The 21,600-nt window shown below is 37.1% G+C and overlaps 1 long non-coding RNA gene across 19 annotated transcripts in view; it reads left to right on the forward strand.

The window, feature by feature from the left end:
- The window catches only part of LOC147366889 (uncharacterized), a 1,020,561-nt gene that overhangs the window by 779,152 nt on the left and 219,809 nt on the right, over nt 1-21,600 (forward strand). Inside the window, exon 8 of one of the 19 annotated variants that reach the window (XR_015169113.1) lies at nt 7,506-7,634. The exons of the other annotated variants lie outside the window; for them this stretch is intronic. This is a non-coding gene — a long non-coding RNA (uncharacterized LOC147366889). Of the gene's footprint in view, nt 1-7,505; nt 7,635-21,600 lie in introns of those variants that run through there. 19 annotated transcript variants of the gene reach the window in all.

A 21,600-nucleotide genomic window follows, 5' to 3' on the forward strand; every position in this document is an offset into this window, starting at 1 on the left:
CTGTCACAGGCATTGCTCAGCAGAAATCTGAGCAATGAATAAAAAACTGCTGATGGATTGTGCTTTTCCATTTAAACAGAAATCAACAGCAAATCAACATTTGGAAGCATCTATATTGCAAAAATTTACATTTCCTCCTATACCTACTGAAATATCCTTTAATATACAGAAAAAATGATCATGTTTATTGTCTTTATCTGTGTATCAGATGGCTCCACTTAACACATGATAAATAGTAATTAAGGCCATAAACAAGTTAGGTCAAGAAGAGTTTAGTGTAGAGATAAAAGTATATATTTGAATCTAAGAGCAAGATCCACTAAACACAAAGGCTTCAGAAGTAGCCAGAATCTGAAATCCTTTCTTCCCAGCACTGGTACCAAGAAGGGGATTAGATGGCAGTCTGTTCAACACATACCTACAACAAAGTATCCCCCAATCAACTAAGAGGGTGCTTACTCTGCTGGTCCAGCACCAAGAATTAATAGAATAAAAGCAGTATGTGTACCTTCTGAATGTTTAGAAGTGCCAGTCTCAGATTTTTTAATGTATTAGGTCAATTAGTCCTCACAACAACTGTATAAAGTAGGTCCCTAGTATTATCAGCATTACATAGAGAGAGGATTGAGCAGAGAGAGGTTAAGTGGCTCTCCTGGGGTCATGTAGCTGAGTAGCAGAACTGGGATTTGAAACCAGGTCATGAGGACAGCAACATTCTTCACCTTCAGAAAGATATTTAGGCAAGAAATAACAGAATCCAACTATTACATATGCTAGTTTTTAGAAATTCTCTGGATAATTTCTCCCATCATGTTCAAGGTTCTGTCAGATCTTTCAGCTGACTTCCCTCTTTCCTTCTCTGACTCTTCTCTATCTATGATTTCTAACTCCTCTATTTCAGAAATAAAACCATGACATCTCCTAAAAATTCTGTGCCCGAATATTACATAGAGAAACAGCTTTCTCCAGTTCATACTATCAAACTTAGCTGTTGTTTTTCAATTGGAGTAATTGATTTACAATACCGTGTTAGTGTCAGGTGTACAATAAAGTGAATCAGTTACACATATATCCAATTTTTTAGATTCTTTTCACATTTAGGCCATGATAGAATATTGAATAGAGTTCTGTGTGCTATACAGGGGATTCTTATTAGTTATGTTTTAATAGTGGCTTCTCTGGTGGCTCATATAGTAAAGAATTTGCCTGCAATGTGGGAGACTGGGATTCAATCCCTGGATCTGAAGATCCCCTAGAGAAGGGCATGGCAACCCATTCCAGTATGTGTATGTCAATCTCATTCTCCCAGTTTATCCTTCTCCCCTCTTCCCCGCAGGAACCATAAATTTGTTTTTACATCTATGATTCTATTTCTGTTCTGTAAATAATTTGAAGCATTTTTTTTAGATGGCACATATAAGTAATATCATATATTTGTCTTTCTCTGAGTTTACTCTGTATGACAATCTCTAGGTTCATCCATGTTGCTGCAAATGGCATTATTTCCATTTTATGGCTCAGTAATATGCCATTGTATGTGTGTACAACATCTTTTTTTATTAATACATTTCTCTATTGAAGGACATTTAGGTTGATTCCATGTCCTGGCTATTCAGTTCTGCAATGAACATTGGAGTGTATGGATCTTTTCAAATTATTATTTGCTCCACTTCTATGCCTAGAAGTTTAATTGCTGTATCATATGATACCTTTATTTTTAGTTTTTAAGGAAGCTTTGTTATTGTTCTTCATAGTAACTATACCAATTGTCACTCCCAACAACAGTGAAAGAATGTTTCCTTTTCTCCACACTCTCTCCAGCATTTTCTCCACATTTCTCTCCTGTAGAACTTTTTAATAATGGCTGTTCTGAAGGCTGTGAGGTGATACACCTCACTGTAATTTTGATTTGCATTTTTCTAATAATTAGTATAATTGAGCAACTTTTCATGTATTTGGGGGCATCTGTATATCTTCTTTGCAGAAATGTCTGTTTAGGTATTGTGCCCATTTTATGATTGGGTTGTTTTTTAATTTAATTTTGATACTGAGCTGCATGAGACTGCCTGAGACTCTACACATAGACATCACCAGATGATCAGTACTGAAATCAGATTGATTATATTCTTTGCAGCCAAAAATGGAGAAACTCTATAAAGTCAGCAAAAATAAGACCTGGAGCTGACTGTGGCTCAGATCATGAACACTTTATTGCCTAATACTGAATTAAATAGAAGAAAGTAGGCAAGACCACTAGACTATTCAGGAATGACCTAAATCAAATCCCTTATCATTATACAGTGGAAGTGACAAACAGATTTTATGGACTAGATCTGATAGAGTGCCTGATGAACTATAGCCTGAGGTTCCTGACATTGTACAGGAGACGGGAATCAAGACCATGCCCAAGTAACAGAAATACAAAAAAGCAAAATGGCTCTCTGAGAAGGCCTTACAATGAGCTGTGGAAAGAAGAGAAGTGAAAAGCAAAGGAAAGGAAAGATATACCAACTTGAATGCAGAGTTCCAAAGATTAGCAAGGAGAGAAAAGAAAGCCTTCCTCAGTGATCAATGCAAAGAAATAGAGGAAAACAATAAAATGGGAAAGACTACAGATCTCTTTAAGAAAATTAGACATACCAAGGGAACATTTCATGCAAATATGGGCACAATAAAGGACAGAAAAGGTATGGACCTAACAGAAGCAGACAATATTAAGAAGAGGTGGCAAATACACAGAAGAACTGTACAAAAGATCTTCACAACCCAGATAATCACGATGGTGTGATCACTCACCTAGAGCCAGACATCCTGGAATGTGAAGTCAAGTGGGCCTTAGGAAGCATCACTACAAACAAAGCTAGTGGAGGTGATGGAATTCCAGTTGAGCTATTTCAACTCCCAAAAGGAGATGCTGTGAAAGTGCTGCACTCAATATGCCAGCAAATTTGGAAAACTCAGCAGTGGCCACAGGACTGGAAAAGGTCAGTTTTCATTCCAATCCCAAAGAAAGGCAATGGCAAAGAATGCTCAAACTACCGCAAAATTGTACTCATCTCACAGGCTAGCAAAGTAATACTCAAAATTCTCCAAGCTAGGCTTAAACAATATGTGAACCATGAACTTCCAGATTTTCAAGCTGAATTTAGAAAATGCAGAGGAACCAGAGATTAAATTGCAACATCCTCTGGATCATCAAAAAAGAAAGAGAGTTCCAAAATAATGTCTATTTCTGCTTTATTGACTATGCCAAAGCCTTTGACTGTGTGGATCACAATAAACTGTGGAAAATTATGAAAGAGATGGGAATACCAGACCACCTCTCCTGCCTCTTGAGAAATCTGTTTGCAGGTCAGGAAGCAACAGTAGGAACTGGACATGGAACAAGAGACTGGTTCCAAATCGGGAAAGGAGTATGTCATGTTTATATATGACAATATACACCTGTATATTGTCACCCTGATTATTTAACTTATATGCAGAGTATATCACGAGAAATGCCGGGCTGGAAGAAGCACAAGCTTGAATCAAATTGCCGGGAAAAATGTCAATAACCTCAGATATGCAGATGACACCACCCTTATGGCAGAAAGTGAAGAAGAACTAAAGAGCCTCTTGATGAAAGTGAAAGAGGAGAGTGAAAAAGTTGGCTTAAAATTCAGAAAGCTAAGATCATGGCATCTGGTCCCATCACTTCATGGCAAATAGATGGAGAAATAGTGGAAATGGTGACAGGCTTTATTTTCTTGGGCTCCAAAATCACTACAGATGTGATTGCAGCCATGAAATTAAAAGACGCTTGCTCCTTGGAAGAAAAGTTATGGACAACCTAGACAGCGTATTAAAAAGCAGAGACATTACTTTGCCAGCAAAGGTCCCTCTAGTCAAAGCTATGGTTTTTCTAGTAGTCATGTTTGGATGTGAGAGTTGGACTATAAAGAAAGCTGAGCACAAAAGAACTGATGCTTTTGAATTGTGGTGTTGGAGAGTCCCTTGAGAGTCTCTTGAGAGTCCCTTGGACTACAAGGAGATCCAACCAGTCCATCCTAAAAGAAATCAGTCCTGAATATTCATTGGAAGGACTGATGCTGAAGCTGAAACCCAATACTTTGGCCATTTGATGCAAAGAACTGACTCATTGGAAAAGACCCTGATGCTGGGAAAGATTGAAGACAAGAGGAGAAGGTGAGGACAGAGGATGAGATGGTTGGATGGCATCACCAACTTGAAGGAGATGAGTTTGAGTAAGTTCCGGGAGTTTGTGATGTACAGGGAGGCCTGGCGTGCTGCAGTCCATGGGGTCATAAAGAGTCTGACACGACTGAGCCACTGAACTGAACTGAACTGACTGTATGAGATGTTTGTGTATTTTTGGAGATTAATCCACTGTTGATTGCTTATTTTCCAAATATTTTCTCCCATTCTGAGGGTTGTTTTTTCATCTGTCTTGTTGATGTTTTGCTTTGCTGTGCAAAAGCTTTTAAGTTTAATTAGGTCCTGTTTATTTACTCATGTTTTTATTTTCATTACTCAGGAGGTGTTTCAAAAAAGGTCTTGCTGTGACTTAGGTCACAGAGTGTTTTCTTTGTTTTTCTCTGAGAATTTGATAATATCTGGCCTTACATTCAACTCTTTAATACATTTTGAGTTATTTTTATGGTGTTAAGTAGTGTTCTAATTTCATCGTTTTACATTAGTTACCCCATTCCAGTTTTCCCAGCAATCTTGATTTCAGCATGTGCTTCATCCAGCCTAGTGTTTCTCATGATGTACTCTGCATATAAGTTAAATAAGCAGGGTGACAATTTACAGCCTTGACATACTCTTTTTCCTATTTGAACCAGTCTGTTTTTCATGTCCAGTTCTAATTGTTGCTTCCTGACCTGCATACAGGTCTCTCAAGAGGCAGGAGAGATGGTGTGGTATTCCCATCTCTTTCATAATTTTCCACAGTTTATTGTGATCCACACAGTCAAAGGCTTTGGTATAGTCAACAAAGCAGAAATAGACATTATTTTGGAACTCTCTTGTTTTTTCAGTGATCCAGTGGATATTGGCAAGTTCATCTCTGGTTCCTTTGCTTTTTCTAAAACCAGCTTGAAAATCTGGAAGTTCATGGTTCACATATTGTTTAAGCCTAGCTTGGAGAATTTTGAGTATTACTTTGCTAGCCTGTGAGATGAGTATAACTTTGCGGTAGTTTGAGCATTCTTTGCCATTGACTTTTTTGGGATTGGAATGAAAACTGACCTTTTCCAGTCCTGTGGCCACTGCTGAGTTTTCCAAATTTGCTGGCATATTGAGTGCAGCACTCTCACAGCATCATCTTTTAGGAGTTGAAATAGCTCAACTGGAATTCCATCACCTCCACTGGCTTTGTTCATAGTGATGCTTTCTAAGGCCCCCTTGACTTCATATTCTAGGATGTTTGGCTCTAGGTGAGTGATCACACCATCGTGACTATCTGGGTTGTGAAGATCTTTTTGGTACAGTTCTTCTGTGTATTCTTGCCACCTCTTCTTAATATTGTCTGCTTCTGTTAGGTCCATACCTTTTCTGTCCTTTATTGTGCCCATATTTGCATGAAATGTTCCCTTGGTATGTCTAATTTTCTTGAAGAGATCTCTAGTTGTTTCCATTCTATTGTTTTCTTCTATTTCTTTGCACTGATCACTGAGGAAGACTTTCTCTTCTCTCCTTTCTAATCTTTGGAACCCTGCATTCAAGTTGGTATATCTTTCCTTTCCTTTGCTTTTCACTTCTCTTCTTTTCACAGCTCTTTGTAAGGCCTTCTCAGAGAGCCATTTTGCTTTTTTGCATTTCTTTTACTGGGCATGGTCTTGATCCCTGTCTCCTGTGCAACGTCATGAACCTCCATCCTTAGTTCATCAGGCACTCTGTCTATCTGATCTAGTCCCTTAAATCTATTTCTCACTTTCACTGTATAATTGTTTGGGATTTGATTTAGGTAATTCCTGAATGGTTTAGTGGTTTTCCCTACTTTCTTCAATTTAAGTCTGAATGTGGCAATAAAATCACTGCAGATGGTAACTGCAGCCATGAAATTAAAAGACGCTTACTCCTTGAAAGAAAAGTTATGACCAATCTAGACAGCATTTTAAAAAGCATAGATAGTATTTTGCCAACAGTGGTCCATCTAGTCAAGGCTATGGTATTTACGGTAGTCAAGATGGATGTGAGAGTTGGACTATAAAGAAAGGTGAGCGCTGAAGAATTGATGCTTTTGTACTGTGGTGTTGGAGAAGACTCTTGAGATTCCTCTGGACTGCAAGGAGATCCAACCAGTCCATCCTAAAGGAGATCAGTCCTGAATATTCATTGGAAAGACTCATGTTGAAGCTGAAACTCCAATACTTTGGCCACCTGATGCGAAGAGCTGACTCATTGGAAAAGGCCTCGATGCTGGGAAAGATTGAAGGCAAGAGGAGAAAGTGAGGACAGTGGATGAGATGGTTGGATGGCATCAGCAACTTAATGGGCATGAGTTTGAGTAAACTCCAGGAGTTTTTGATGTACAGGGAGGCCTGGTGTGCTGCAGTCCATGGGTTCGCAAAGGGTCAGACATGACTGAGCGACTGAACTGAACTACCCAGTTTTCCTAGCACCACTTTTTGAAGAGATTTTCTTTTCTCCATTGTATATTCTTGCCTCTTTGTCAAGATTACAGTAATCAGAAGAGTATAGTATCAAACTTAAGTTTAAAAGTCTTCATTTAAATATCAGTGACTGGTTGAAATTTGAAATTAATTCTCATCAGAGTACCATCTGCCTACTTAAGTTTTTAGCAAAGACTTCCAAAGGTGGTGTGTGTCAAATATTCTGTTTAGTATAATCCATTTGCTCATAGACTGATTATGCGTCTTTCCTCTTCATATGTTAGGTTTCGAGTTTCTTAGTCATATTTTGCTTGACTCTCATTGCTAACTATTGGCATCCCATAATTTTGAGGTTTTTGAAAGCCACAGGCTTTTCTTTCCTCCTTTTGAAAGAAATCTAACAAGATATGAATAAGAAATAATTCCTCTTCCCCATCCAGCTACAGAAATATATATGCTATTCAACATTATAGAGCTATTCTTGCAAAAGTTACTTCTAACAGCCTTGAGATACACTCATAATATAAAAATGATGTCTCTGGTTTATGGGTAATTTTTAATCTCTAATAAGTCTATAATTTGTATTAGTTGCCTTGACAATATATTATTATTAAGAATTAAACTGAAATCTCTTCTGAAAAGTTGAAGAAGTTATGAGATTTATTTTTTAAATCAGTTAATAGTTAATTGAAAAGTTACTTTGTTCCTTATGTATTTCTTATATTTAAAGAGTTAATTTGATAGTCTAATCTCATTAAGCAAATCAAATATATGTGTTTTTGCATTATATATTTAGTATGTTTTCCAGCTATAATAGTTACTCATTTTTATAGATAAAGCATCTAGTTTGACTTGTATTGGTAACTTAATTGGTTTGGTCATCCACAGATGGTGAGCTGTGTTCTCCTGAGGAATGATTCCGTTTCTTATGAGAAGTTATTTGATGTCTTTTGTTATATATGTATATATATATGGCTAATCCAGTTTACTATTGGTGAGAAAATATTCTGGGTGTGAAGATTATTTGCTTTGACTGTGTTTGAGGTGACCTGGAATATTGTTCTACTTCTCCCACTTCAAAACTGACCTTATAGTAAGTGGCTTGTAGCTTTATATTGGGTCCTGGAAGTTCTCAGAGGATGGACAGAATTCATTGCTCCACAGCCATTAAATTAATTAACCAAGTAATTTCATCACTGTACCAGGGTCCATTTCTCACTCTCTGAGTTATTCTGTCTATTGTTCAGGCTACAAGCTACTTTATTCTGAGGTCTTTTCATTGCCTGACATAAGGCTATTAATTAACTAGCTTTATCGAGTTTTACATTCATTCTGATTTCATGATTTTTATATATGGAGATATTCTTGAGACTGTGGTTTTCTCATAATAATCTAATAATTTTTTTAGTACTACAGTGAATATTTAAATTTCTTCTACAATTTCAGTTTGAGGAAGAAAGCTCTCTTTTTACGGCATCATAAGTTGGAAATATTTGCAAATGTAGAGAAAGTCCGGAGAAGGCAGTGGCACCCCACTCCAGTACTCTTGCCTGGAAAATCCCATGGATGGAGGAGCCTGGTGGGCTGCAGTCCATGGGGTGGCTAGGAGTCGGACATGACTGAGTGACTTCACTTTCACTTTTCACTTTCATGCATTGGAGAAGGCAATGACAACCCACTCCAGTGTTCTTGCCTGGAGAATCCCAGGGACAGGGGAGCCTGGTGGGCTGCCATCTATGGGGTCGCACAGAGTCGGACATGACTGAAGAGACTTAGCAGCAGCTATAGCAGCAGCAGTAGAGAAAGTCATAATGATTGTGTTTGTGAAAGGAAAGGAATACTACTATATAGCTTTTGTAGGGAAAATCACAAACATACCAAAATTAAAATGTAATCAGTTTAGTGTTAATTATGTGATTGGAACTGCAAATATAAATGGACACTAGCTGCTAAAGGTAGTATAAAAAAGAGGCTTTTTAAAGGTAATATTGATGGGGAATGATTTTCTCTTGAAAGATTTTTAAAAGATTTCCTTTTAAGATGATGTATTTATGGTTTCTGTACTTTTCCAACTCAATAAACAACTCTCTGAATTATGATTTGATATAATAATTTACTGAATAAACGTATTACATATTCCATTTTTTGAGTGCTTTCTCCCTAAGGAACTTAAATCATATTTACAGAAGTACAACTAATTTTCAAAGTGCTCCTTTGAGGAAGAATAGATAGGAAAAAAAGCTTAGAAAAGCAAAACTCACAGAAATAGGGTAACAGGAAAATAACATTTAGATATCTGGTCCCACATTGTACATTTATGTAATTTTAAATAAGGCATTTCATCAGTTTTTATCTGAAATTAATTATATTTATTAATAATTAAAATATCCTGGGCTTCCTTTGTGGCTCAGCTGGTAAAGAATCCACCTGCCATGCAGGAGACCTGGGTTCAATCCCTGGTTTGGGACGATCCCGTGGATTTAGGCTTAATATAAGGATAAAAGGATGCATGTGCAAAATACTAGAGATATCCCTAGCTTTTAATATACTAAAATCACTATTTATAGTAATTTGTGCCTTATGTGAAATGTAAGTTCTTAGAAATAGACTTCTCTTAGGTGCAAGTAATAAAGTTGTAATCAATTCTACTGTTCAAATCTACTAATCAGAGTTGTATTTTATGCTTAGCCTGTGCTCATCACTAGGATCACAGGCATGGGATCCAGAATGGCTGAAATTCTTCATAAAGGAAGAATCCTAGGTGAGGAATGACCATAGTACAACTGCTGAAACCAGCATACTCCTGTTCCCTTATATATCCATCTGCAAATAACCGAGCATTCATAGGGTCATCAGACTAGAATAGAACAGGGCATATGTTATTTCTGCAAAGGAAAGCCTTTGATTTTTGGTGACAAAAATAATTCCTAGATTACCATCCCCTCAGTCAATTTGATAGCATTGGGAAGTATAATTGGCCAAGTGGATTTTTAATACATTAAAAAAACCAGACAGAAATCTTTCTTAGGATCACATTCTGTTATTTCTTGTTTAATAATACATATAATAAGCTATGAAGCAAGAAATGACAACCCACTACAGTCTTCTTGTCTGGGAAATTCCATGGACACAGCAGTTGGACATGCGTTAGTGACTAAACAACAACATAAGAAACTACAGCATAGGGAGTGTCCCCCAGCAGATGTGTGTGCACGCTTAGTTGCTCAGTCGTGTCTGATTCTCTGTGACCCCATGAACTGTAGCCTTCCAGGCTCCTCTGTCCATGGAATTCTCCAGGCCAGAATACTCTGGAGTAGGTTGCCATGCCCTCCTCCAGGAGATCTTCCCAATCCAGGAATCAAACCAGGGTCTCCTGCATTGCAGGTAGATTCTTTACCAACTGAGCTCCCAGGGAAGCTCTCCTGAACAGATACTTTGCAATAAAAATATGTTTTTCTCAGAACTTTATGAAGACAGCAATGTAAGAGTTGTCAGTAACAATAATAAAACCTGACACATATTGAATGTCAAGGTGTCAGCCCATAGGAAAGAGTTGAGAAAATAGTGATTTCAAAGAACTACGTCTACTGAAAGAAAAATCTAAGGCAGTTAATCCAATGTATTTTTCAAGTACTTTGATGAAGTTATTCACACATATTCTGAGGAAAAATAATAGATAAAACTTGGTTACAGGGAATAGTTTCCAGACAGAATTAAATATGCACTGAATTTTGAATTCTAAATGGGAATTTTGATAGCTATAAGGGGGTCAGCATGGATATAACATATAAGGTAATAATAAATAATCACAATTACTTTCCAGTCTGCTGCTGAGATTGATGTTCTTTACCCTCTCACTTTCTCTTATCTCTTTCCATATCTTGATTCAATTAAAATCACTAATTTGATCAATCAATAAATAAAGAATGATGAGCACCAAAGATTTGATGCATTTGAACTGTGGTGTTGTAGAAAACTCTTGAGAGTCACTTGAACAGCAAGGAGTTCAAACAGTCAATCTTAAAGGAAATCAACCCTGAATATTCATTGGAAGGACTGATGCTGAAGCTGAAGCTTCTATACTATGGCCACCTGATGCAAAGAGCCGACTCAGTGGAAAACACCCTGATGCTGGGAAAGCTTGAGGGCAGGAGGAAAAAGGGGCAACATAGGATGAGATGGTTTGGTGACATCATTGACTCAAGGGACGTGAGTTTGAGCAAACTCCAGGACGTGGTGATGGACAGCAAAGCCTGGCGTGCTGCAGTCCATGAGGTGCAAAACAGTCAGACATGACTGACTCAACAACAACAACAAATTTGAACAAACCATATTTGGGTGAAAGAATTATACTTTTCACCCGGTTTCATTGAGACATTTAAAAAATATAAAGAAATTACTCTTCATGATATCCTTGGTCCCCTTTAACAACCGTGACTAAGGGTTCACTACTGCTTATTTTTTACCCTTTTCCTTATCTTCACTAAATTGTGGTCAGGCTTCTCTTTTCCCCACAAGTGTCTGGCTTCTTAGAAACTTTTTTTTTTTTTTAATTTATGAAGGAAGGTAGCTATAAGGTAAAAACTCCCAAAGTAAAAGGAAATTCAGCCTCTGACAAATATGCTAATCTAGGAGTTCATATATCTGTTCTGATCTCATCACAATCGTGCAAAATCTTAAATCTACTGACCCTCTAACTGAGGAACTTAAAATCTCCCAATTTAAAGCCCCAGATATGAAAAGATCAATTGGAAACAAACTGGATGTTTTATATACCCAGATGTTCTTTGGAATCACCCAGATGGTCTTTTGGCTCTCTCACTCAAAGTTTACTCTCTGGCCTCTACAATATCACTCAGTATGGAAGAAGGAAACTAAACCCATACTTCTATCAACAGTGGTGAAGAAATTTTACTCCTGTATGGAACAAGAGATATCTTCTTGGGCCTTCTCTCAAAATATAACCGTGGTAAAGCCATAAATTTGAGAAAAGGAAGGGAACCACCTCCAAAAAGACCTTTTGTTCATTAGCAATTAAATTTTATTCAGCTCTTTTTTTTTCCTGTTTTATTGGTAAATAATTGATATACATCACTGTATAAGTTTAAGATGTGTAGTATATTGACTTTACTTATATATATTGTGAACTGATTACCACAGGAAGTATAGATTTTATCCATCATCTCATATAGATAGCAAAAAAGGGAAAAAAACAGTTTTTCCTTGTGATGAGAACTCTTAGGATCTACTATCTTAATAACTCTCAAACTTACCACACAGCAATGTTAACTATAATTCATCATATTGTACATTATATCTCTAGTACTTATCTTGGAACTGAAAGCTTGCATCTTTTGATTATTTCATTGAACTCTCCCAACCCTATTCTTTGCATCTGATAGCCATAAATCTGAAATTTGATTTCTTTTTCTATGAGTATTTTTGTTTTTGCTTTAGATTCCATATTTAAGTTGAGACGTACAGTATTTGTCTTTCTCTGACTTACTTTACTTGTTATAATACCCTTAAGATCCACATGTGTTGTTGTGGTTAGCAGAATTTACTTCTTTTTTATGGCTAAATGCTATTCTGTTGAATATACCACAGAGTCTTTATTCATTCATCCACTGATGGATTCTTAGGTTATCTTTAGGTCTTGGCTATTGTAAATAAGCTTAAAAGGCACAGGAGAGTGGAAGTATCTCTTCAACAGATTGTCTTTGTTTTCTTTAGATGTAACCCAAAAGTGGGATTGTTAGCTTGTATGGTAGTTCTGTGAGGGCAGGAATTCTCTCTAAATTATGCTCTTGTATAATCAGTGATTACTACTGTGAATATAGGTAGCCACATAGATTTATTAAAGAATAACTTTCCAGAAAATTACATTATACTCACTTTGCGCCTGGCTCGTCAGTGGCGTTAGTTCAGTCGTTCAGTTGTGTCTTCCTCTGTGACCGCATGGACTGCAGCACACCAGGCCTCCCTGTCCATCACCAACTCCTGGAGCCTGTTCAAACTCATGTCCATCAAGTTCATAATGCCATGCAACCATCTCATCCTCTGTCGTCCCCTTCTACTCCTACCTTCAATCTTTCCCAGCATCAGGATCTTTTCCAATGAATTGGTTCTTTGCCTCAGATGGCCAAAGTATTGGAGCTTCAGCTTTAGCATCAGTCATTCCAATGAATAGTCAGGGTTGGTTTCCTTTAGGATTGATTGGTTTGATCTTGCAGTGCAAGGGACTCAAGAACCTTCTCCAACACCACAGTTCAAAAAGATCAATTCTTCAGTGCTCAGCTTTCTTTATGGTCCAACTCTCACATCCATACATACTGGAAACACCATACCTTTGACTAGATGGACCTTTGTCAGCAAAGTAACCTCTCTGCTTTTTAATATGCTGTCTAGGTTGGTCATGGCTTTTCTTCCAAGGAGCAAGCGTCTTTTAACATCGTGGCTGCATTTTGGAGCCCCCCAAAATAAAGTTTGTCACTGTTTCCTTCGTTTCTCCATCTATTTACCATAAAGTGATAGGACCAGATGCCAAGGTCGTAGCTTTTTGAATGTTGAGTTTTAAGCCAGCTTTTTCACTCTCTTTCACTTTCATCAAGAGGCTTTTTAGTTCCTCTTCACTTTCTGCCATAAGAGTGGTGTCATCTGCATATCTGAGGTTATTGATATTTCTCCTGGCAATCTTGATTCCAGCTTGTGCTTCTTCCAGCCTGGCATTTCGCATGATGTACTCTGCATATAAGTTAAATAAGCAGGGTAACAATATTCAGCCTTGACGTGCTGCTTTCCAAATTTGGAATCAGTCTGTTGTTTCATGTTTGGTTCTAACTGTTGCCACTTGACCTGCATACAGATTTCTCAGGAGGCAGGTAAGGTGGTCTGGTATTCCCATCTCTTTAAGAATTTTCACAGTTTATTATGATCCACAGAGCCAAACACTTTGGCATAGTCAATAAAGCTGAATTAGATATTTTTTGGAACTCCCTTACTTTTTCTACGATTCAACAGATGTTGGAAATATGATATCTGGTTCCTCTGTCTTTTCTAAATCCAGCTTGAACATCTGGAAGTTCATGGTTCATGTACTGTTGAAACCGGGCTTGGAGAATTTTGAGCGTTACTTTGCTAGCATATGAGATGAGTGCAATTGTGCAGTAGTTTGAACATTCTTTAGCATTGCCTTTCTTGGGATTGGAATGAAAACTTACCTTTTCCAGTCCTGTGGCCACTACTGAGTTTTCCAAATTTGCTGGCATATTGAGTGCAGCACTTTCACAGCATCATATTTCAGGATTTGAAATAGCTCAACTATTGGCTTTCAATTGCTACTAAACAAAGGAGTCTAAAACATAGTGGATATAAACAACAGCTATTTATTTATTTATTATTATTGTGTGTGTGTTTGCCGAATGATTTCTCTGCTGATTTCACCTGGGTTCATTTATAAAGGTGTTATAAACTGGAGGAGTTGCTGAGAGGGAGAGTCCAATGTGGCTTTTTTCACAAATTTAGGAGGCATATTCAAGCTGTCACTTGGTGTCTGTCTCTGTTTTCTGAAAGATAATGGTTGCTTGCATTAAATGGTACTCCAAGCATCATTTCTTTCTGTTTGCTCACTTATGTATCATTATTCTTAAATATGTGCATGTTATAGCAAACAGGTCAAAGTTATTCTCATTGTCCTTTATATTTTCTGCATGTTGCTTTTCAGTGAAGATGCTTTTCTCTACTTTGTTAGGATGTGTAGCACAATTTCATATTTCTTACTTGAAAATAAATTGCTCAGCCAGTCTGGGCAAATCCACTTTGATTTATTTGCATTACATTTTAGGTATAAATACTTTAGGTATACTTTCCTGCTTACCATCATCAGGCTCATAATCACTATTCTCCTGTGTTCCCAGATCTGACAGAAATACAGTTCAGTTGAGTTCATTCGCTCAGTTGTGTCCGACTCTTTGCAACCCCATGGACTGCAGCATGCCAGGCTTCCCTTTCCATTACCACCTCTTGGAGCCTGCTCCAACTCATGTCCATTGAGTTGGTGATGCCATCCAACCACCTCATCCTCTGTCGTCCCCTTCTACTCCTACCTTCAATCTTCCTCAGCATCAGGATCTTTTCCAATGAATTGGTTCTTTGCCTAAGGTGACCAAAGTATTGGAGCTTCAGCTTTAACATCAATCCTTCCAACGAATATTCAGGGTTGGTTTCCTTTAGGATTGATTGGTTTGATCTCCTTGCAATACAAGGGACTCTCAAGAGTCTTCTCCAACAGCACAGTTCAGAAGCATCAAATAGAGTTACCTTTCTTTTTTACACATAAGTATAAGTAAACACACACTAACCAATGGAAGGAAAAAATTTGGAGGTCATGTTCCAGAACATTATTTGTATCTGATTTTGAATAAGTTACATAAACTCAGTAAGATCTAGTTTCCTTAAATAGGAATTTTGAAGTACATTTAATTTACTGGATTCTGTGAGATAGGCATTAGAGAAGTTAAGTTTTATAAAATGTGAAGGAGTACAGAATATTTAACTTGAATTATATGGCATATTTATATATAAAATATATAATGTAGACCATTGTATGTTTTCAAAATTATTTTCGTCTTGATTAAGAATAAACAGGTTTTAGCCAATTCTTTCATTAAAAGTTAAACTGTGATTTATCACATTTTATTATTTTTTCCAGTTAAATTAAAGTTTGCTATAGTGGACCAATGAGTATAGAAGACTCTTGGTATATTATGTATTTGTCATTTTATTTTTTTTAATTGAAAATATTTGCTTTACAGAATTTTGTAGTTTACTGTCATACGTCAACAAGAATCACTCATAAGTGCACCCATGTCCCCTCCCTCCCAAACCTCCACTTCATCTCCCTCTCCATCCCACCCTTCTCAATTGTCACAGAGCCCCTGTCTGAGTTTCCTGAGTCATACAGCAAATTCTCACTGGCTATCTATTTTACATATGGTATTGTAAGTTTCCATGTTACTCTTTCCATACAACTCACCCTCTCCCTCCTCCCCTCCCACTGTGTCCTTAGGTCTGCTTTCCAGGTCTGTTGGCATATTATTGATGTAAATCATTGTTAAGACATGTATAGGTGGTGTTTTTCCATATTTGTTTTCCTTCATTTTTATTGAAACACGACAACACTCAAAATGTATCTGTATCATGTTTGATAATATACATTTAGAGGAGAATTTAACTTGCTTGTCTCCTGTGGCCCTAGCAAATTTTTCTTGAGTAAAAATAGCATTTCTTAGCTTTGCTGTTAATATTATTGGAAAATGAGTGATTAATCTGAATTGTGAAAAATGTAAATTCATCTTCAGATTATTGAAGTCTCTCAGTCGTGTCTGACTCTTTGCGGCCCCATGTACTGTAGCCTACCAGGCTCCTGTGTCCATGGGATTTTCCAGCCAAATACTGAAGCGGGTTGCCATTTCCTTCTCCAGAGGATCTTCCTGAACCAGAGATTGAACCCAGGTCTCCCGCATGTAGGCAGACGCTTTACTGTCTGAGCCACCAGGGAAGTCTACATATTACAATAAGATGGAGGTAATAACATTAAAGATATCATTGCTCCTCCTACTCCTTTTGCTTTCTATTCTGTCTGTCTGTCTCTATATCTGCCTCCTGTTAATCCTGTCATGTTCCCTTTCCTGTCCCTTACCCACAGTAAAGAACCCTTAGTAAGGCAGATGGAGGTTTTCCTCAGGGACTCTGTCCTCTCAGTGATTCCTGCCTATCATTCAACTCTCCCTATTCCATGATTTTAAATAAGAAATCTCATATACATACAGGCAGACCTCAGAGATATTGTGGGTTTGGTTTCAAACCACTGCAATAAAGTGACTATGACAATAAAATGAGTCACACAAATGTTTTGGTTTCTCAGTGCATGTAAATTTTATTTATACTATACTATAGCCAAATACATGTACAATAGTATGAAGTATAAAAAATGTAAATACTAAAAAAGAATGCTTTTTGGAAAAATAGCGTGGATAGACTGGCTTGATGCAGGGTTGGGAGGGTTACCTGAAACATTCAATTTGTAACAAAACAAAACAAAACACGATATCTATAAAGCAAAACACAATAAAATTAGGTATGCCTGCATCAAATTTTTTGATTCTCAATTAGTTCCAAACTCCAAATATCTGTATGTGTGTATGCATGTATGTGTCCACAGTGGTGAGTGGGTGGTTTATAAATCTAAACCCAAACTTTATAATTGTTCAACTGCTAATCAATTAAAAAATTCAACTGCAAGGAAAGACAAAAGCTTTGCCCTCAATGATAATCTTACTGATTTTAAAATTCATGAGTTATAAACCATTCAGTTTAGACAATTTTCTAGACAAAACTTGATCTGATATTTTATTTTTTTTCTTCTTCTTAACTAGTACTGCTTTTATAAAGCACTGCTACATCAAAGTATGTGCCCTAATTTTATTTCTCTTCTAATGGATGACTCACACTCTGCTTTTTTTGGTGAATATCGCTTCTGTTAGTGTTTATTTTATCGCATCGGGTGACAGTTCTCTACTTCACAGGATACTTTTTTACACTGAGTTTATTTGGAGGAGACGATATTAGAGAGTGAGAAATCTCAATTGATTTAGAGTTAGTTGAAGAAGTCCTTTAAGTTTGATTTTTAAATGTCACTTGATTTAAACTCTTTTATACTGAAGAGTATAATAATAATCACCGAACCTCATCTAACACTCAGTATACCAACAAAATTTCCACAGATGTTCATTTAAGCCTAAGAACAATTAGACATATGGAGCAGAATGAGTTCAGTCCAATGGTCATCAGCAGTGATGAGAGTATCTAGTGAGAGAGGAGAGAGAGGAATAAATTGAGGGCTAAGGATTTCAAACTGAAAAGGAGGAGCATATTAAGGAAACTCTGGGTTTTCTGCAGATAAATAATACAATTTATTTTCAGTTCCATTCTCCCACTGAGGGCTTCCCAGGTGCTGCCAGAGGCAAAGAACCCACCTGCCAAAGCAGGAGACATCTCTGGGTTGGGACGATACCCTGGATGAGGACATGGCAATGCACTCCAGTATTCTTGCCTAGAGAATTCCTTGGACAGAGGATGCTGGCAATCTACAGTCCATAGGATCACAAAAAGTCAGACACAACTGAAGCGACTTAGCATAAACACACATATCCCCACTGAACAATCAGAAATTTTACTAAAATATATTTAACAATTGTTAAATGAAGAGGAACTAAAAAGCCTCTTGATGAAAGTGAAATGGAGAGTGAAAAAGTGGGCTTAAAGCTCAACATTCAGAAAACGAAGATCATGGCATCTGGTCCTATCACTTCATGGGAAATAGATGGGGAAACAGTGGAAACAGTGTCAGACTTTATTTTTCTGGGCTCCAAAATCACTGCAGATGGTGACTGCAGCCATGAAATTAAAAGATGCTTACTCCTTGGAAGAAAAGTTATGACCAACCTACATAGCATATTCAAAAGCAGAGACATTACTTTGCCAACAAAGGTTCGTCTAGTTAAGGCTATGGTTTTTCCTGTGGTCATGTATAGATGTGAGAGTTGGACTGTGAAGAAGGCTGAGCGCCGAAGAATTGATGCTTTTGCACTGTGGTGTTGGAGAAGACTCTTGAGAGTGCCTTGGACTGCAAGGAGATCCAACCAGTCCATTCTGAAGGAGATCAGCCCTGGGATTTCTTTGGAAGGAATGATGCTAAAGCTGAAACTCCAGTACTTTGGCCACCTCATGCGAAGAGTTGACTCATTGGAAAAGACTCTGATGCTGGGAGGGATTGGGGGCAAAAGGAGAAGGGGACGACAGAGGATGAGATGGCTGGATGGCATCACTGACTCGATGGATGTGAGTCTGAGTGAACTCCGGGAGTTGGTGATGGACAGGGAGGCCTGGCATGCTGCGATTCATGGGGTCGCAAAAAGTCGGACACAGCTGAGCAACTGATCTGATCTGATGGGTTGAATTGCATTCCTCCTCATCATATGTTGATGTCCTAACCCCTGTTACCTTAAATGTAACCTTATGTGGAATAAGATTGCCACAGATATAATTAGGTAAGTTCAGATGATGCCATTCTAAAGTAGGATGGATCCCCTAACTCAATATGACTGGTGTCCTCTTACGGAGATGACCATGTGAAAGAAAGACAAAAAGTGGAGCCAAGACAGATGCAGAGATTGAAGTTATGCTGCCACATATGGTAATTAGTCTCTCTGGGGTTTGTGTTGTTTGTTTTAAGACTATTTTTTAGCAAGTAGTTTGAGTTTAATTTCAGTTATATTTTGGTGAAGTAGAAATTTCTCCTACCACAAATCCAAACAGTCCCTGACCAATGATCATCTGACTTAATGATTTCTCACATTCAGTAGAAAATATTCCTTAGATGTTGAATTTTGATCTCTTCTCAAGCTAGTTACATGTGGTAGACAATATCTTGTGATGCTGGGCAGTGGCAGCAAGTTGCTGGTACCAATCCACCATGCCATCACAAAGGAAAAGAGTTCATACACTTTCAACTTTTATTCCATTTTTCCCTTTTAGTATAGTGTTCAAAACATTACATGAGATATCAACACTATTATGAAATAAGCTTTGTGTTAAATGATTTTGCCCAACTGTAGGCTAACATGTATCTTCTGAGCACATTTAAGTTAGGCTAGGCTCAGCTATGTTATTTGGAATGTTAGGTATATGAAATGTATTTTTGACAAGATATTTTCATGTTACTTTGAGTTTATGGGGATATAACCTCATTGTAAGTCAAAGAAGATCTGTATTTGTTTGCTTTTTCTATTTCTCTTTTTTATTCTTTACCACCTTTTTGTGTGACTGTTACAGCTTTATTTGTTCCTTTTCTTCTATTGTTGCAACCTCTATGCAGACACATTATACAGAATGCCCTGTCTGGTTTTAAAACACATGAAAACTATGGAGTGGGAGGGGTGGGGCATGGCAGAAAGCACTGCTATTGATGACTTGAAAAACAATCTGTTTTAGGTTTCACGTATTCACATAGATTTCATAGCCATATCTTTCATCACTAAAATCAGCTGAGAACAGAACACTGATTCATTTAGATAGTCATGCCAACACTTTCTCTTCTAAAACAATTGTATTGATGTCATAAAATAATTTCTATTGTTGGTGATAAACTGGTAATTTGTTATAAATGTTAGGGTATTTTGTTTATTCTTGAAATCAATTTCTGAAACAAACATGCAACTGCATGAAAAGTTCTGGTTTTCTCCTTCATAGGATGAGACTCTTTCCAGTTAGAGAGATCTTCTCATGTTCAGAGATCACCTAGAAATACTGATTTACCGTTTTGTGTTGTGCAACCTCATTCCAAAAATAGATTTTTTATCATTAGTCTGAACTTAACGAAAGGATATTTTTCACATGTTAATAGTGTGGGAAATTGTTAGAAGCTTGAAAACTCTTCTGTCACACACTCTTTAGAAAAAGATAACGAATTCCAACAACAAATAAAATGTTAAAATTCTAAAATGATAGGCTTTGTTGGAAAGTTAAAGTAATTATAAATTATATTTTCCTACTAATAAGACTAAGACTGTCTTTCAGTGGAATTTTTAATAATATATCATGGAGTCAGCAACTACAGGTATGCTGTGGTTTTAGTATGCACAACTTTTTGAGCTTTTTCTGCCAATATAAAATATGATAATAATTTTCATGTTTTTATCAATAATTTAAGAATTCATTCTACAAGCATAATAAGCGATGAGTCAAATATTTTATACTTACGAAAGTAAAAATTTAAAAGTAGACATGTTTAATGAAAAATTATATGTCCTGGTGGCTCAATGCTAAAGAATCCGCTCACCAATGTAGGAGACATGGGTTCAATCCCTGGGTTGGGAAGATCTCCTGGAACAGGGAGTGGCAACCCACTCCAGTATTCTTGCCTGGGAAACCCTATGGACAGAAGAGGCTGATGGGCTACAGTCCATGTGGTCGCAAAGAGTCGGACACGACTTAATGACTAAAGAACAACAGAATAGAAAAAATTGTAAAAATATAGGAAGCAAAAATATGTGTAGGTCCTCAATTAAGCTATGTTTTATAAGAGTTTTTGATGATGTAAGAAGTGTTTTTTTAAATAAAGACCCACAGATCTAAATGCAACCAATGTGTACTTGGAATATCACAAGTACAGCTGATTTTATTTTTAGAATAATTTTGTAAAATATATATGTATAATATTTAACCCACACAAAGGTATTTCTAAAATGAGCTATAAAGAGATTTCCCTATTCCATTTTGTTTGATTTCTGGATTACTTTATAATTATTAATTTTATTTCTGCTGCTGCTAAGTTGCTTCAGTTGTGTCTGACTCTGTGCGACCCCATAGATGGCAGCCCACCAGGCTTCCCCGTCCCTGGGATTCTCCAGGCAAGAACACTGGGGGTGGGTTATCATTTCCTTCTCCAATGCATAAAGTGAAAAGTGAAAGTGAAGTTGCTCAGTCCATCCATGGGATTTTCCAGGCAAGAGTACTGGAGTGGGGCACCATTGCCTTCTCCAATTTTATCTCTATATCCTCTATAACACAGAAAGTATACTGTGAAAAAAAGTTCTTTGTATCTTACGCATAAATGTCTTAGAATCACCAAGATTATTCCTTCTTTTTAGGAAATGTACATAGGGAAAGAAAATTTAAATAACCATAAATATATATTAATGAGAGCTTTGCTTTGACTGACAACATAGCTTGGGTTTCATAAGCCTCTTGTGTAAATAAAGCATTACTTTTCAAGTTATTTGATTTCTTTTTTCATTTTCTCTATCATATAAACAAAAGCTTCCTGTCAAAGAATGTCATTTCTACCCATTTACACTAATCAAATGAAAACTGATCCATATGCTATCCCACAGGGAGTTTCCTTCTTAGTTTATTTGTACTT

Source organism: Bos grunniens, chromosome 8 (assembly GCF_055505025.1).
Source record: "Bos grunniens cultivar Pamir isolate PY7600 chromosome 8, Bosgru_T2T1.0, whole genome shotgun sequence".
NCBI lineage: Eukaryota > Metazoa > Chordata > Mammalia > Artiodactyla > Bovidae > Bos > Bos grunniens.